The sequence below is a fragment of the Galleria mellonella genome, unplaced genomic scaffold (assembly GCF_026898425.1).
Source record: "Galleria mellonella isolate WM207_F2 unplaced genomic scaffold, CSIRO_AGI_GalMel_v1 utg93, whole genome shotgun sequence".
NCBI classification, from domain to species: Eukaryota; Metazoa; Arthropoda; class Insecta; order Lepidoptera; family Pyralidae; genus Galleria; species Galleria mellonella.
The window spans coordinates 985,082-991,897 of record NW_026442176.1 but is presented as its reverse complement, the minus strand read 5'-3'; positions in this window follow the sequence as shown (position 1 = coordinate 991,897).

Below are 6,816 nucleotides of genomic sequence, written 5' to 3'. Positions count from 1 at the left end.
TCTTTTCTTTATAATTTGTTGAACAACTAGCCGTCCCATTTCCAATAAAAGATACCTTATTAGATTGACCCCCATGTGATCCCTACTTGAAACTGTTGTGACTCATTTTTGATGAATTTCTAACGATGTACCAATTGACTAGCTTTCATGTTTACCTATCATTCTGCACCGGTGCCCTTTTAGCCTTAATCGACAGGCGAGGTTCATTTTAAATATTTTGAGTTGTACTTCATCTTGCATTGTATTATTTTATCTGTGATCCTGTGAGAGTATCTGAGGAACAAAAATAAAAGATAACTTTGTCCGTATAGGTTAGTATAATATTATATTATCTGTGGTATAGGTATTTGCTACTTCTGCTGTTAAACGGTTACTTCTCATTTATGTGTCATCACTCACTGGTGCCTCATTGGCTTATACCGATTTCGTAGGAGGGTTTACCATTTCATTATCATACATAAAAAACTACTTACACGAGTACTTGCATGCTATTTTCAACCGAGTTAAAAAAGGTTCTCAATTTCGTAGTATTTTTTGTTATGATTATTACCTTATAATTCCGTCAGTTATAAACCGATTTGAAAAATTATATTTTATGTGAAAGGGCATTCTTTCAGATTGGCCCCATAAAAATTTTATTAAAATCGGTTCAGTAATTTATTTTTAAAGCAAAATATTAGATTTTTTTACTTTGTCACGATTCAAATCTGTTTTTTTTTATGATACACGATTTTGAATTATCCTGTATGAATAATAAAATATAGTAGAGTAACTACTGGCTACTATAACTCTCTATACGTATTTCACAAGGGTCGGCAATGGGTGATTCGCGAGTATCACTCAGAGTTTACGAAATTTGAACAGATTTACGTTCTTTTTTTTTTCATTCTATATAAATATATAACGGAAAATTTTTTACAATTATTTACTGTGGTATATATATTGTGTTCGACAATTGCTTATATTTGATCTGAAAGGGCATTCTTTCAGATATGGCGCTTTGTTTTATTAAAATCGGTATCGCAATCGCACTGCAGGCCGCAGCTCGCATAGCTCAAGATGTATATAGAAAAGGAACATAAGTTTTAGAAATAATATTTTTAAATATTGTTTCTATATATCTATACTGAATTAAAGCTTTTCACATAAACAGCCATTAGAAACGTAATAAGAAAATAATGTAGGTACATCCTGCGATAATCATTTTTCTTCTCTATTATTGGAGATATCTACGATTCGAGTATGTGAGTGAAGTGATATTCATATATTAACGCTAAAAGAAAAAGTATTGAATGCCATTTAGTAAATTTAACAGAATAATATAAAAAAAAAATAAAACAGCGTATGAGTGATATAATCAATCTATACATATAATAAAATCGTAATTGGTCTTGATTCGAAAGCATAATAGTGCGAGGAAGAAAGCGCCTTGAAAAACTCATGGTGGGAAATTGCCACACAAACAGATGGTTTGGATGAAACTTTAGTTAGTTCTGATTAATGTATTTAAAAAATCCAACAGTTTTCCAGGGTTGATATAAAAGCGTTGACTAAAACATTGCCGTAACAGATAACGCCATCTAGTAATGTGTTTACAAAACAAATTTAGATAGCACAGATAGAAAAACATCAATATAAGTGGCGCTGTATTTGATGAACTTCATGGAAAGTATTGGCCTCTGCTGATAATTTTAAGCAAGGAATACGCAGTTTAATGTATGGGTAAGTTCTGTAGGTGGCCTATTGTTAACGATCAGTCTAAACATAAATTTTAAAAGAAAAAAAAATCTTGTTCATTAGAACAAGCGAGCCAAAATATAAATAAGATTATTATGGGGCTAACAAGGGAGGAAAACTTTTCGATTAACGAAAGAGTCATAAAAATCAGATCTGAATTGGCAAGCTATCGAGCACTCACAGATAATGTAATATATACTATATATTATATTTTCATTTATTGGATAACTATCTTTTATCTTCCCGTGACTTCGTCCGTGTGGCAGGGATGTGTTTAGTAACCGGAATGAAAAAGTATTCTATATTTTTCTGCATGCCATATAGTACGTGTATACTAAAAGTTTCATAGCGATTGGTAAAATTGTTAAGGCGCTATAAGGTAACAAACAAACCAACTCACTTTCACATTTATAATATTAGTAAGGGTAACAATAATACATTATGGTATATCTGTTCACGGAAACAAGTAAAAAATGTTGTGCTGTTTTGGCAATGTTTGGCATTGAGACATTCTATGTAGAAGCATTAATTAATTTATTTAGAGATAAGTTTATTTAAAATAGTTTTTTGTCGAATTGTGTACAAACTCCCGTTGATGTCTTTTATATAGTAACGGACTAAAGTAGTTTTCTCAGTATTGTCATATTGTTTCTAGAAATAATAAGGCAGTGGTGTTATCATGGCATATAATATGCATTTCTGTAATTTGATATAGTATAGTACGGCATCATACGTAGAGTCGTTACGGCATCATATGATACGACTTTGCAAAGGCTATGACGGCGTGACCTTATTCGACACAAAATTAATTTTGTATTTTTGCAATTGATATACGTTTTGCTATTTTATTATACATAGAGACGATATAACTATATCGTGATATGCTATGATACAGAAAATTTTCTTAATATTTTTTTATAACTACTAACATCTGAATTTCAGTAAAATACTAAATAATTTAATAAACAGTAATTTACCTCATTAAAATTTCTCCTTCTTACTATAATATCGTTTCGAGAAATGCGTCGAATACAAGAACAAAAAAAAAATACCTAAAAATATATCTCCTTTATCTTCCTTTGACTAAATAAATAAAACGTAAACAATTGTATACAAATCAAGAAGTTTATTTGTTTATAGTAAGCGCATTTATTATGTTAACCTATATCTATACCATACAGTTTTAGCTTAGATAGTACAGGTATATACCTATACTATCTGAGTTAATATTAAAAAGATTTGATTTTTTATCTTTGTTTGTTTGTAATAAATAAACTCAAAAAATATTAAGTAGATTTTAATACCTATAGAAAGATACATTATCAGTAAGTAAGATAGGTTATATATTATTTAAAAAAACATTGATATCCCTACGATTATTACAGTAATGCAAACTAAGGTATTAAAAATAGTAATTTATTATTCTGTCTCTCTACTCATGTGAAGTTAGGGCGGATTGATAGTATGATATCATCATATTAGTCGTTAACTCTCCACTGCTAAACATAGGCTTTCTCCTACTGGGGGGTTTTGCCCATAGTTGCTACGTTTGGTAGGCGGTTTGGCAACTGCTAACCTAACCTTTAACCTTTGGTAATGTTTTAAAAGGGACGCTGCTGCCCATCTCTCGACCATTAAGAAAACGATACGTATTTCTCAAGCACCTATCTTGTAATTAGTAATTAAATTTACCTAATTATTAAATGTTGTAATACAAATATTGTTATTAGATTGTTAGCTCCTATGAGAAACCAGGGCATCGTTTTTTAGTTGTCAAAATAATAATAAAATATATAATAAATATAAAAAAAGGTATCGACCACCAACGTCCCGTTGATTGAAATTGCAAACTACAAGTTCAACATAATATGCAGCTGTCTGATAGCTACGTAACGTACGAAGTCAATCTAACTTCAACTTATATGGAATAGTTAGTTGTGTAGATCTACTAACCGCACGGTATAATAAATATATGATCCCATTATTATATTATTATTATTATGCATTTTCCTAGAAATAGGTCGTCAGCTTATTTATTTATTCTTAACCCTTGCTAATATTATAAAAGTGAGTTTGTATATACGCTGCTTTTTATCCTAGTCAGTAAATATATTCCGGTCACGTGGACGATGTCGAATGTAAAAGCAAGTATTATATGAAAAAAATATTTTATGTATTTTTTTTTATACCACGCATATGGCAAACAAGCATACAACTCTATGAACGTGAGCATATCGACCCTAAAGAAACCTTAATTTACCCTTTTTGCAAACCCCTCTTGAAAGCCTCTAGGGAAAACCTCGGCAGGGAGCTCATTTCATAGCCTGAGCATTCGCGAGAGAAAATTCTTTTAAAACCCTACTGTACGCCATCACTTCAGTTTAAACGTCTGAGGATGAATTCTCTGTCGATGGATGGCGAGTAGTACAATGATAAAAGGTCACTGTGGGCATCATTTTTCAAACAATTCCTCAGAACATAATTCATTATACAAGCAGTAGAATAGGTACACATAGGGAGACAAAGTCTCGCCTTAGATTTAAAGGCTCAATACCGCTTGTGAGCATGGGATTGTCAACTATTCTCATAGCTCTTCTTTGAATGAAGTCAAGAGAACCAAGCTGGTATCTTTGGAACTCCTGCCACAGTATTATTTCATTGATCTTATTAATATGAGCAATATGAATACTATGTTTTCAATTTCACTTTTGTTATTAGACCATTACTATTTTAACTAATTTCAATTAGATCTTTAAGTAAATATTGGTATATGGCAAAGAACTACTTGCATCCAAAATATAAACATATATAAACAATTCTATTATTCTCTTCGAATGCAACAATACTTGATTTCGTATTTTAATATTTACAAATATGTTTACTTTTTTGGCAACATGCTTATCGCAGAGTTGAGAGAAACAAAGGCATAGAGTTTCTTGCCAATTATTTTTATATCTTTGATGTTTTAAACCTGAAAGAGAAACTTTATAACTTTTCTGTTATTTTCTGTCATTATTTATAAGTTTGGCAAGTATTAACATGCTCATGCTTTTGATTTATACTTTAACCTGTTTTTGGATAATTTTTGTTTTAAGATAGGTAGATATTAAGGAAAGGAATCAATATGGATGACTGTAAGGGTAGAGGAAGATATAAAAAGACATGAATGGACTGTGTAAAAGATGATTTAGTTAGAATGTGTGTGAATGCGAATATTGATATTTCTTTATTAACCAATATAACAGTTTTCGTCATACAATGACAAGTTAATATTTACGTTATAACTACAGAATAAATAATAACAACGATCATAACATTTCAAATATAAAAAAAATGACAATAATTATAACTACAAGTTATAAAATTTGAGTTGTCACACTTATTACAATGAAATATAAATAATTTAACATTAGCATTTTGGTATTCGGTCACGTTGTAAAAAGGATGTTACACAAAATTTATTTTTATTTATTTTTTTTTTAATTTATTCTCGGCAATTGTGTTACTGTATTGGATAATTTATTATACATTTTTATTTTTATATGAATGCCTTGATTCATAGTTTTTATGAGTCATGTTCTTGGCAATTCCAATTTGTCTTTATTTCTCGAGGCGTAAATAAAATTTTTTGGCTAAATTTTTGCCAAGAATACCCTTTATCACATATTTCGAGTAAAGAATCGTATATGAACAACTATGACACCGTCATTGTATGTACGTTAGTGGACAAAGTGAGGCCTAACAGAGGTGCGTTTATGAATTCCGCATATAATTCTCATAGCTCGCTTTTGTCGCCTTAGAACTTTCAACATGAGAGCTGCATTGCTCCAAAATGTAATACCCTACATATGTATCATCAGTAAATAGAGTCACAAATGCTTCTTCTGGTAAATTTGCCAGAAGATCATTAATGTAAATAAGGAAAAGAATTGATCCAAATATGGAACCTTAAGGAATGCCTAAATTAATATTATCTGTGTGAGATATAATATTATATTATTATTTAATGTTACTATTTGTGTTCTATTATTTAAGTATGACTGCATTATTTTTAGAGGTTTATGTTTAAATTCATAGTATTGTAATTTGCTCAATATTATATTGTGCCTTAAACAATCAAAAGCTTCGGTAAGATCACGAAACACACTAATATTAGAATAGAGAAGAATAAATCAGAAAAACATATTATGCTAACTCCAAATAATAATTGGATAAGGATATAGGGTTTAATAAATTAGTAGAGGACTCATGAAAGTAAATACGGTTAATTAAAAAGAAATATTTTATTATGTTATATGGAATAGTAAACAAGGTTACGGCCCATCTGATGGAAAGCGGTAACCATTGCCTATAGATACAAACAGCACCATGAATATACAACATAGAATATACAGTGATTTCCAAGGTAACTTTTATGTGTTGCCATTTCTAAGAACAAATATGTTATACCTTCAAACAGAAATACAGCCATGCAAGCGTAGCTGCTTATTTTTAGTAACACGATTGAGGTTTCCAAGCAGATGATTTTTGTTCAGTGGCACCCTCTTGTAAAATTATAATGAGGTTGTTCGTAATTGGGGAAAATAGCTGGTAGCACTAATCAGGTAACGTAAAAATATATTCATTTATATGTACATGTTTTCAGAAGTAGGAACACCAATGAAATAGACTAATTCTAAATGAAACCATTTAGAAATCAATTCGAGATAAAACATTCGTATATCAGATTTTTAGTTAGATCTACAGAAACATACTTGTGAACTACATCCACTTTGGTGCAGTTATTTTGGCATGATGTTGGAATAAACATATAGACAAACAGACAACATTTATAAAAGTTATTGTTTTGGAATCTATTGGTCTTATTAAGACCCATCGTATATTTTTTCTTAAATATATTCCGTGTACAAACATCAACTAGTTACAATTTTATTATATTAGGTTTATTAAGATAAGATTGCACAGAGTTATAATTATGCATCCAATAGGATAATAAATATGAACGTTTACGCATCTAGATATTTTCATTTATACCTATATTTATAGAAATATTTTCTTATGCCATAAAGAGAAATATGC